Source organism: Rhamphochromis sp. 'chilingali' (genome assembly GCF_963969265.1).
Source record: "Rhamphochromis sp. 'chilingali' genome assembly, chromosome: 20".
In the NCBI taxonomy this organism is placed as follows: Eukaryota; Metazoa; Chordata; class Actinopteri; order Cichliformes; family Cichlidae; genus Rhamphochromis; species Rhamphochromis sp. 'chilingali'.
The window spans coordinates 6,587,493-6,600,199 of record NC_137947.1 but is presented as its reverse complement, the minus strand read 5'-3'; the positions used below and the strand labels follow the sequence as shown (position 1 = coordinate 6,600,199).

General features: G+C 41.0%; 1 protein-coding gene across 1 annotated transcript in view; it reads right to left on the bottom strand.

Moving 5' to 3' along the window:
- adgra1b (adhesion G protein-coupled receptor A1b) overlaps nucleotides 1-12,707 on the bottom strand; it is a 203,785-nt gene that overhangs the window by 109,576 nt on the left and 81,502 nt on the right. The window lies entirely within an intron of this gene.

Here is a 12,707-nt window from a genome sequence, read left to right as displayed (position 1 = left end):
TCAGAGATGAGCAAATGCCTCCATTCATCTCTACACAATGCTGCAGAGTGAGATGAAAAAAACCCCCACATTGTTATGCAGCAGCAAAACACTGCATTGGACAACACAGCCAACAGACAGGCTGGGTAAGCACAGCACAAAAAACAGGAGTATCCTGGAAGATTCAGCAAAATGTTTAATGGGGTATAAGCACAAACTGGATGGGGCAGTAAGGAACGTGAAGGTGCTATGTGGGCTCTAATTTAAAAAAGCAAAACAAAAAAAGTTAGAAATGACCTTTATGTTGCCAGAGTGCACTTTAAGGGGATGGGATGGGCTGATTGATTCAGTTGGGGACAACTTGTCCAGCACAGAATCTACACAGGAAGTAGAGGATCAGCTCCTCTGCTCTTCTAAAAAGGGAAATAAATCACTGTCTCTCATTCAGTGGAAATGGATATAAGTCCCCCGGGTGTGCTGATCTCCAGTCGTTGATGGAACAATTTCTCCTCTCTCTTTCTCCTGTTCTTAGTATCACCCTCTCTTGTTTCCTGCTAAGTCTCTCCTTCTCACTTCTTGCTCTCTATTTCCTGGATGTGTCCACCTGTCTGTGTCTAGTCCTTCATTTGTCACTTTTGGCTGTATTGCACTCAGTCTTGTTCTTTTTTTTTTTTTTTTTTCCAATTTCAGTTCTCTGTTTGCCTCCTGCCCTCCTCCTCCTCCTCTCTCTGCCTTCCTCTCTTATGATGTGTTTAGCATTCAAGGCCTCTCACTGCTGCATCACAGGCCTGTTTGTTTCACCGAGCTGCAAAGAGAGAAAAAGATGTGATTCCTCTGGGAGGGAGTAAAAATTCTATATGCCTTCATGCTGAAGAATAATGCATCTGCATGGACACTCAGCCACACACATACCGTATGAGCTGCAAATAGTTTGCACAAAAACAAAATCCGGAGCATGTATAAATCCATTTGCCTACACACACGCACACACGCAAGGATGCATATGCACTGTCCGCACAAGCCAGCACACATGCACAACACGCCCACGCCCTATTGTGAAGCTTAACATGAACTAATAAAACCTTAATACTTAATAACTGTTAATGCCTGCTGCCATTTGGCTTTGGTGCTTAACAGAGTTCAGCATCCATACAATTAACCTCCGGTCGTTTGCATGTCAAATATGGCGGGAGGATTTCCTCAATCTGTGGCCCCTGTACAAAGAGACACAGGTCAACGAGCTAATGAAGAGTCCTTGCACTGTTCGTGTTGGAGTTAAGTACTTGAAATCCTGTATTGCTTATTAGGGAAGTGTACACAACACATCCCTAACATATCCCAATTAGAAGCAAATTATTGAGACATTAGGCATTCGCATTTGTAAAGCTCCATGTTTACTGAATCAGGACAAACTGGGTTATATTTGGTGGTCTCAGATGCCAGTGCTGACACACAGAGGATTCGTTTTCTGCGCGGCAGCCCTGCGGCTCTATTCTCCTACAACAGAGTCCCCAGATAGAGTCTTCACCTGGAGGGCGACTGGTGGGCACGCATCCAAACACACCCTCACACCAAAATAAAAAGCACAAACGCACACATGAAGACACACAAAAAAAGAAAAAAAAAAACAGACTAACAAACACACCCACCCACGCAAAACAGGGTGGGTATAATTAAAAAACACTGGAGCTCTGCAGAGCAACGAGAGGCTATATGAGGGGAGAGGGAGGTGCAAATACTCCACTGTTCAGCCTAAAGGCCTCCGCTAATTACCTGTCAATGACAAGGAAGAAGGAGATCTAAAGTGGTAAATATTGTCCCAAACTGTCATCCTCAATGAACCATACACTCTGCAATTCAGTTCAAGGATAACGCCCACTGACTTGGGAAATAGGATAAGATGCCATATGTTTGTGTAATTTAGGGATAATTAGTTCAGAGTCTGTTCTAAACAAAGTGGAACTGTGTGATACCAACCAGAGGTCAACTGGCAAGCATGCTGTAATCAGGCAAGATGCTGAAAAGATCTCGAAAACAGTCAGGGGTTTTTTTTTTTCTTCAAAAGCTTGTTTAATTTCTAATTTAAATACAACTGCTTTTTTCAGATATGAAAATGAAACATCACAGCTACTGTAAATTCTGGAGCTTATGATTAATGTATGTCAGTGAGTTCAAAGCCAGCTGATAAATAACACATAAAACAAGTAATTCCCAAACTTGAGTTGGGAAAGCAGTTCTGCACCACAAAAATTGCACCACAAAATTTATGAAGGCAAGGCAAGGCAAGGCAAGGCAAATTTATTTGTATAGCACAATTCAACAACAAGGTGATTCAAAGTGCTTTACAGAGACATTAGAAACAAAAACAAATAAAAAGCATGATTTAAAATTGATTAAAACAAGCAAACAAACTAACTAACTAAACACACATTTCACACCTGTTCGTGCGATCTGAACCCTTATCGTAAGGGGAGCTACCAGTCCTTCTGTGGACGAGCTACTTTCTATTTTAAATTCCCTGAATTTAAAATACTCTCTAGACCCAGTCTAGACCCAGTTGGGGAGCTACCCAGAGCTCTAATCCCACACCTGTTCGCGCGATCAGAACCCTTATCATAAGGGGAGCTACCAGTCCTTCTGTGGACGAGCTACTTTCTATTTTAAATTCCTTGAATTTAAAATACTCTCTAGACCCAGTCTAGACCCAGTTGGGGAGCTACCCAGAGCTCTAATCCCACACCTGTTTGCGCGATCTGAACCCTTATCGTAAGGGGAGCTACCAGTCCTTCTGTGGACGAGCTACTTTCTATTTTAAATTCCCTGAATTTAAAATACTCTCTAGACCCAGTCTAGACCCAGTTGGGGAGCTACCCAGAGCTCTAAACCCACTTAACAAACAAACAAACAAACAAACAAAACAGTATATAAAATCAAAACAGATAAAATCAGAACAGTAGATAAAATCAGTAGTTAATGTAAGTTTTGAAATTTAAGCTTAACAAACAAACAAAACAGTATATAAAATCAAAACAGATAAAATCAGAAACTTGAAAACATGAAACTTTTTTTTAAATAAATTGTACTAAATCTGAAAGGGATAACATCTTTTAGATGACACAAGGAGTTATAAATGAAGACTGTAGGGCATTATTCAATTTACCCACGCAGAAGAAGAAGAAGAAGCAGAAAAAGTTTTGAAAAAACAGATTTAAAACCTTGACCTACTGTCTGATTTTCGCTTTTGCTCTCTTCTCACACACCTTGCCAGTTTTGGTCACATGTTCTTTGGGCACAGCTAATTTCCAAAGCTAGTCTCTTTCACGCCCCAACCATTAGCTGATTTGGACATTCAGACTCCTCAAAAACATGAAATATAGAACATAAATGAAGGTAATTTTACTTGGTTGTCATTGAATCTATCTATTCCGTTGTTTGGTACAAACATAATGCGGGCTGCCTGCTGTTTAGCTTTCAGCTTCACTACTGCTATCGTTTCTGTAGTTAACTGATAAAAGCCCATTAAAGCATTATTTAAAGATACTGCAAGGTAAATTGGCATAGAAATCAGAGCCTTAGACTCATTTTTGTAGTTCAAGTAAGTGTGAGTATATTATCTAATCTAATCTGCAAGAATTTGTTAGCTAATGTTAGCAAACATTAGCTAACATTAGCTCATATTTGAAGAAAGTATAGAAAAGCCGCTGGCTGTAGATGGATGTGTGCATATATTCATTCACATGTAGACATATTTTGAGCACATGGAATTCAATTCTAATGGGAATCATAAAGAAAACATAAATGTCAAGTATGAAATTGTAATTCTCCCACCTAGTTCACTAAACCCAATTAAATGAATTAGAATAGAATAGAATAGAATTCAACTTTATTGTCATTGCACATGCACAGGTACAGGGCAACGAAATGCAGTTTGCATCCATCCAGAAGTGCTTTAGTGATATAGATATATTACAATATATATTAGCAATAATATAGATATGTGAGTATATTACAGAAATGGGTCTATTATGGTATGTTACAATGTACACGGTATGAAGTATGTTGTGAATATTCTATAACTATAAGTATGTACAGGCTGTAGTGAGTACAAGCTATGTACAGGATATGAACAGGATATAAATATGAAAAACTATACAGAATATGAAATAAATGACTTTACAGAAATCTGAGATATACAGCTATACAGAAATGGGAACTATGCAAGTTGTAAACAGTTGTAGGGTTAAAAATTATCGAATGTACAGAATGATTATTTACACAGAGCTATACAGTAGTGCAGTTAAGACAAGTGAAATATAATTCCTACAGAGGCTATATAAAGTGCTAGTGGTTGTGAGTGGTGGTTCAGTCCATGTTATTATTGTGTGTTTGAGGGTACAGTTGTCCATTGTGGGTGTGTGTGTGTTCAGTCCATGTGTTAACGTGGGTCAGATGTCAGGAGGCAGAGTTCAGGAGTCTGACAGCTGTGGGGAAGAAGCTGTTCTGGTACCTGGTGGTCTTAGTCTGGAGGCTCCTGTAGCGCCTCCCAGAGGGCAGGAGGGTGAAGAGTCCATGTCATGGGTGACTGGGGTCTTTGATGATTTTCCCAGCCCTTTTCAGACACCGCTTCCTGTAGATGTCTTTCATGGCAGGAAGTGGTGCTCCGGCGATGCGCTGGGCAGTTTTCACGACCCTCTGCAACGCCTTCCGGTCCGAGGCAGAGCAGTTCCCGTACCAGACTGTTATACAGTTGGTCAGGATGCTCTCGATGGTGAACGATAGAAGTTCACCAGGATGTCTGAGGACAGGTGGTTCTTCCTCAGAGTCCTCAAGAAGAAGAGGCGCTGGTGAGCCTTCTTGACCAGCTTGGAGCAGTTGGTCGTCCAGGTGAGATCCTCGGAGATGTGGACTCCCAGGAACTTGAAGCTGCTCACACGCTCCACAGCCGTCCCCTTAATGTGGATGGGTGGATGTGGGTCAGCATTCCTCCTGTAGTCCACGATGAGCTCCTTGGTCTTCTCGGTGTTAAGCAGCAGGTTGTTTCTGTCGCACCACTCAGCCAGACAATCCACCTCCTCCCTGTAGGCGGCCTCATCGTTGTCACTGATGAGGCCAATCACCGTGGTGTCATCTGCAAACTTAATGATGGTGTTGGAACCATCAGCAGGTCTGCAGTCGTGGGTGAAGAGGGAGTAGAGGAAAGGGCTCATCACACAGCCTTGTGGTTCATCGTGATTGTAGATGAGCAGCGGTTATCCAGCCGGACATGTTGGGGGCGGTTGGTCAGGAAGTCCAGTATCCATTTGCAGATGAGGGAACTGATGCCCAGGTCTGTCAGTTTCCTGATGAGTTGTGAGGGGTTGATTGTATTGAATGCTAAACTGAAGTCTATAAACAGCATTCTGGCGTAGGTGTTGTTGTTGTCCAGGTGTGAGAGGACAGAGTGCAGTGCGATGGAGACTGCATCCTCTGTGCTCCTGTTCTGGCGGTATGCGAATTGGTGGGGGTCCAGGGTGGGGGGGAGTCAGGATTTGAAGTGTGCTAGGACCAGCTGCTCTAAGCACTTAGTGATGATGGGGGTGAGTGCTACTGGGCAGTAGTCATTGAGGCAAGATGGGTTGGAGTTTTTGGGTATCGGGACGATGGAGGTGGATTTGAAGCAGGCCGGTACCACAGCGTGGGCCAAGGACAGATTGAATATGTCTGTGAGCACTCCTGCAAGCTCCCCAGAACACGCTCTGAGAACACGCCTGGGGATGCCATCAGGACCTGCAGCCTTGTGGACATTGATCCTGCTCAGCACCGCTCCTACATCGGTAGGGGAGAGAGTCAGAGGTTGGTGGTCTGGCGTCATGTCTGCTTTGGTTGTGGTTGTGGGGTTCCCTCGCTCAAAACGAGCATAAAAGTTGTTGAGCTCGTTGAGGAAGGAGGGTTTGGTGGGCCTGTAGTCTGTAATGGTCTGGAGTCCTTGCCACATGCGTCGGGGGTTGGAGTTGGAGAAGTGTTCTTCTACCTTCTTTTTGTAATGGTGTTTGGCTTTTTTGATGCCCTTCTTTAGATTAGCCCTGGTTGTACTGTAGGCGTGTGCATCTCCTGACCTAAAGGCGGTGTTGCGGGCCTTCAGGAGGAGACGAACATCCCGGTTCATCCAAGGCTTCTGGTTGGGGTACATGGTGATCCGTTTCTGGGTGGTGACACTGTCTGTGGTTTCGGAGATGTAATCCAGTACAGATGAGGCGTACTGGTCCACGTCTGTTTGGGTGAACATATTCCAAATGGAACAAATGGATAATGAGGTCAGCAATAAAATGCGGTGCTCAATATTCAGGCTGATTTGAGGGTGCATGCTTATCTTCTTCCAATAAATGAACAGTCAGAAACCTGAAACTGGTTGCTTTCTTTGTCCACCCAGGGATTCGAACATTGTTGGTGTTTTGTTCAATAAGCAACACTCAATATGAGAATCTCAATGTCATACCAGCAAAAAACAGTGAAATTCTGGCAATGATGTTTATTGAGATATCCCAGCCTCCCTGGAATATCTCAATAATGATTACGTTGGACACCCAGATTCCCTTCAGGATAAAATTCAGTAATTCCGTTGATCCTTTGCCTTTTCAACTAGCACCATCACTGGACCAAACAGCTTGCCCACTGCTTTTCTTTTTGACCAAATACCTGCAGTGAGCCTTAGCTCACTTAGACACTTTGATGCTGTGTTGGTTTTGTTTTTAAGTAACCTATAATCTTCTTAAGTTCCTCTACACAGCCAGTGTTGGATCCTCTTCTTTTCTCACATAAATCTCACTAAATTTGACCTGCCACTGAGTGAACATCAGGGTGCTTCATTAAATCACAGCATGCTTTCAGGGAATAACTTCTAAGCTGCTTCAGATGTGCAATATGAAATACATGGAATATCTTATTCTGTCACAAGGTCTTGTTTCCGACAGAAAATGACACGAAACGTGACAAATATGTGGTTTCTTTTAAACATCCAATAACATATCTCTTTTTTTTTCTGTTTGCAAACAGTTGGTGAATAACTATTTTTTAAAAAGCAAAAAAGAAACAGAATAAAATAGCTCTTTAAAAAGTTAAGTGAGGATCACATGTTTCATGTTGGCTGTTTTATTATGCCACTTTTTGGCAAGGTGTTGGCACAGCAGGGCCATATGCTGTGTGTCTAAGTCCAGTTGGGCTCAAAATGGCTCTAAACTGTGCTGAGCTCCTGCCAGAGTGAGACAGAGAGGGGATCATTCAGTCAGGTACATGATGGTGAAGGAAACAGTCTGGAAAAGGAAGAGTTTATGGACAAGTGCAGATTTTTAGGTCTTGGCTTGTTTCTCACTTTTAGAGCCCCTTCCAAAGACAGTTCTCTGTCACTGTTAGAAAGAAAGAAAGTGTACTTTATTGGCCCCCGTGGGGAAAATCCCTCTCTGCATTTAACCCATTCACTCAGTGAAGCAGTGGGCAGCCATTGGGCGCCCGGGGAGCAGTGTGTAGGGACGATACCTTGCTCAGGGGTACCTCAGGGTAGCTGTTCAGGGGAATCGAACCCCCGACCTTCCGATCATGGGGCCACCACTCTACCTACTGAGCTATCCCTGCCCTTTTAATTAAATCTGTTACAAATGTACTAATGAACTAAAATATTATGACCACAGATAAAGTTGCTTATATTTTATATTTTTATTTGACAGTAAGTCACCAGGCAGTCTTCATCGCTGTGTTAGAAGCCATGAATGCTTGCGAACTGGACAGATGTAAAGACCTGAGTAACTTGGACAGACTGTTAAGGCCAGAGGAGGCCAATAAAAAGATACTATGCAGGCTGATTTCAAGGTGCTGTTAGTTAGAAAACAGTATTTCACATGCAAATGATGCCATTCTGGTCCACCCTACAATTAACATTGAAGTGATCCATACTAGGTTGCTGCTTCACACCCCAGAGCCTTTAAAGAGCAAGACGAGGCATAACACAGGTGTGAGAGTGTAAATCGCCCAGAGAGTTCTCGCTTTATTCATTCTGCACATTCAGTGAGTTGGAAATAATATAACATTCTTCATCTCACATCCAAAAACTGACCTTTGGAGAGATTTTTTCTGCCAGAATTACCAAAATATATTAACTATTTAAAGGTAAATCTGACACTGACAATTGTATGCACCTCATAAATATTACATAAAAATGCAAAATAAGAGCAGTACATCTGCAGAAAATCTGCACCTGTGGGTATTAAGACTAATTCTAACACCTTTTTTTTTTAAATTTGGGGCTGTATAGAATTGGAATTTTACATCAGCATCTAATCTGATCTAACCTCTCTTCACATATTAACGAGCTGCATTGATGACATTAAATGCTGGATGTCTCAAAGCTTTTTGGAACTGAGACATTAGGATGACTTCAAAATGCAGCAGCCAGAATCCTTACAGGTAGGTGGAAACACGTTACCGCTGTTGTTTTGTTTGTGCTGCTCTTGCCGCCTTAAGATGTTATAACCTGCACTAGTTTTTATGTTTTTGTCTTCTCTGTTAAGCTTATTGAGTTTACACATAATGAAATGTACAATACAAATAAAGCTGTTATAGCTATCTCTTTAAAATGTTCTCGTCCTAGGCTAATAATGCATGTTTTTTAGTCACCCAACACTGGACTAAAGAATTGTCTCTTCACACATTGGCACGCTACTTCGTGCTGCTTTAGGCTACGTCTACACTAGCTCCGTGTCCACACTACACTGTTCCGAAAAATAGTAATGTCAAATTATTTTACTGTGTATTTTACAGTTGCGTACTGTTTTTCTAGAATATCATTACATTTACATAAGTAGACTGTGATCTGACACGTCAAATGTAAAATAACATAACATCACTGTAAATGTAATAAAACACAATTTACTTGTTTGTTAAATATATTTTGTTGTACATATGCATATTTAGATTGTAAAAATACGTCCAGAAATGTCTCCCATTATGCTTTGGGACATGTGCTGCTGTTTAGATGTTCTTGTTTTATTGTTTATGGTTACGTTACTTTTAACTGTTATCTTGAATGTTGTGTTTACGCCGTGGTGCAGCGTCACTGACAGTTGTTGTTTCGTAGAGAGAGTGCTGTACCATGAGTGACTTCTGTTGTGCTGTTGTTGAACCTTGAGGCACATAGTAGCACCGGCAAGTGTTTTAATGAAGAGCTCCCCCTACCAGCTTGGAGTTAAATAACAAGCGCAATCTCTCTCTGTGAGCTTACTTGTTAAGATTTCTCTGCATGCCACAGTGTAAAGCATTGCACGGACACGCTGTGCTAATTAAATAGTTTGAAAAAGGAATGTAGAGGTAGGAGTTGCAATAAATATAAATAACATGACGCTAAGTTTTGGCCATTGAATGTGAGCTAACAACAACAAGGTCGCGGGTATGGCTGCGACCGTAGGGAAAAAACCCTAATATGAAGGTATTTTACTGTGCATTTTACAGTAATGTTCTGTTCTTCTAGAATATCATTAAAGTTACGTAAATAGACTTTGACTTCACATTTTGAATGTAAATTAACGTTAAATCACTGTAATGTAATACAACATAATTGTCATGATTATTAAATGTATCTGTCTGTACATATGCATATTTAGATTGTTAAAATACATTCACAAATGTATCATGATTTCACAAATATCTGTCCGTTATTTGAAAGATTGAACTGTTGAATTCAAATGTTCGCCTTGTGATCAGAAGGTTGCCGGTTCGCGCCCCGGCTCGGACACTCTTCGTCGTTGTGTCCGTGGTCAAGACTCTTCACCTACCGCCTACTAGTGATGGCCAGAGGGGCCGATGGTGCGATATGGCAGCCTCGCCTCTGTCAGTCTGTCCCAGGGCATGCAATCAATTGTTATTTAAACCAACTGTTAACTGTATATTTCTGTACATTTACGTATTATGATTGTTGTTTATAGGTAATTTCATTGTTTGATCACGTAAAAATGTTCCTAATTTAATGTCTAAAAGCACTTGGAAAAGGCAGAATCCCGCGTCAAATTAGCGCAACAAACTCTATTTTCATTACTGAAAATGACCGTATTTTTATGGGACAGTTATTTTCTGTTATTTTACGGTCGCATTTTGGCGCCCCAGCTGCCGGAATATTACGGTTTTTTTAAGATGTTTTTTTTTCCCCCTATTTATAGATGATTTCATTGTTTAATCACATTAACATGTTCCTGATTTAATGTTTAGCGGCACTTGGAAAAGGCAGAATCCCGCGTCAAATTAGCGCAACAAACTCTATTTTCATTACTGGAAATAACCGTATTTTTATGGGACAGTTATTTCCTGTTATTTCACGGTCGTATTTTGGCGCCCCAGCTGCCGGAATATTACCGTTGTTTTTTTTAACAGTGTAGCTCCGTGTCCACACTAGAGTTTTCAGTTGTTTTCACAGAGTTGTTCATCCACATTGAAACAGCTGAAAATGCTTGCGTTCCAGTACTGCGCATGCGTGAAACGCAAGAAGATTCGACCTGCCTCATTTCTGTCTGCCGCTTATTTACTTTCAGGCTCTTTGAAACGTTGCGGCAAAATGTTGAGGAAAAGCGCCGAGTTTTTTAAATGGACTGACAATGAGGTGGAGTTGTTGCTGCGAGTAACACAAAAGCACAAAGTTGCAAAAGCGAGTGAGAATTAAAGAATTTGAAGAAAAGCTATCTGGAGCATAACTGATATTAATCGTTAATAGGGCTGTCAAAAGTGACAGCAAACAAAACAACTGCTGTATAATGGCCCTCCGCTATCTTGGTTTAATTGGTCACATGACAGCATCACATGACTAAAATGTGTTATCGTTTTCGAAAAAGGCTCCGGGTTCGCTGTCCACACTGCGACGCAAAAAACTGCATTTTCAAATATATCCGCTTCGGAGAGCATTTTCAAAAAGCTGTGTTTTCCATGAACGAAAACGCCATCTCAGTGTGGACGGGAGGCCAAAACAGAGAGAAAAAGATGTTTGTACCTTTAGTTTCAAACAAAAACATATTAGTGTGGACATGGCCTTAATCTAAGTATTTCATCTATGTGAGGCCCTTCAGTGGGGCTTGTTAAATTAAGATTAAATAACATTCACTCTACCTTTAGTTTCATATGTTTGGCTGCCCTAGCATTTGTGTTTGAAGGATTTTGATTTCTTCATGCCAGCTATGTGGTGATAATGTCAGAATCCCCGAGTAGTAATGCTGTATGGACATGAAATGAGCATTTTCCATGCAAAGTATGGGTAACTGGAGCAATTTGCTAGTGACCAAAGTCATCACAAAGACATTTTGAATACAACAGCCTCCTTGTGACCAATTCCACTTAGAAACAGCCAGCAACCACCACCAAGCATTTGCCAGCTGGTTGGGGAATAAACCACTTTTCCCTAGTGACAGGAGTTTGGCAGAGAGTCATCTCTAGGTCGCATATAGCTATTTTTGTTTGTTTCTCTTTTTTACATTGCAAAACAAAGATACTATTTAGCTAAATGGTAACCTATGGGATTTGTACAGTGGACATTACTGTTAACAACAGGAGAAGAGCACTAAGACTAGTGAGAGGTCCCGGGCTTAACAGTTCAGATGTTGGAAAAAATGCAGTTTAACAGAGTCCAACAATAACACGTATACTTTTACCTTTTCTTGTAGTAAATAACTTACCAAAAAAAGTCTTTTTACTGGGAGCATGTCGAGACTATGAAAATCAATTGTTTTCAGCTATCAGTAGCAGCGCTGAGCACTCCATTGTTAGCAAGCAAGATATGATTTTATAGAGTTGTGCAATGACTTCAGTAGAGTTTAACTTGACAGTCATTAAGATTTCCTGCTGTCAAATCAGGTTCACCTTCTTATTTTGACATTCAGCTAACAACAGTTTTCTTATGTGAATCTGTAATTGAAATGTTGATTATCTTAATAATGAACCTTTTCTGTGCTGCTGTTGAAGAAACACTTAGCTGAGATGAGTCACTGATAAGAACCCTTTAAGTTTACACATCACATACGAGCTTCGAGCTAAAGTATTTTTCTCAAGGTCACACAGTGCTGCAACCGTTTAGTGGGAAGATAAAATATTATTTTTTGTTTGGACTCTGCTGTAAGAAAACCTTTTAAAACTGAAAGTACTGGCAGTGAGATCACTTGTCCATAATGAAAATAAATGTTAATTCCTCATTCGTCGACCTCTGCCAGAGCAGTATTGTCCTTTTTGTGAATCTGCTAATTTATGTCAGTTTCCAGAGATAGAAAAAGTTTGAAACATTTGAAATGCTGAGATGAATCATAAGAAAAAGGTCTTCCATCAGTAGCTGAATAAGGATCACTGCAACAGTTGGTATGATCCTCACACATCCCTGAGCTCAGTATTACGTTTGCTACACTTTGTATGTGGACAGGTGATTTAAAAAAAAAAAGAAAAAAGAAACCTATAACACACCTACTTGTGCTGAAAACCTTTGACACCGCTGTACAATGATATACATGCGTGCAAGCTACACAGACCCTGGAGCTACAAACAAAGTGCTGTAATTGCTGACAAAACCTGAAAGACTTGACGAAGAAGAAAGGTGGAAAATGAAACAATCGTGCGGATTTAAAGACAAACACGCACTCATGAGCTCTTTCCTGCTCATAAACACTAACATGCACAGACAGTGTTCACACGCACGTACACTGGTGAATTCATCCGTGGACTGAATAGCTAGAGGG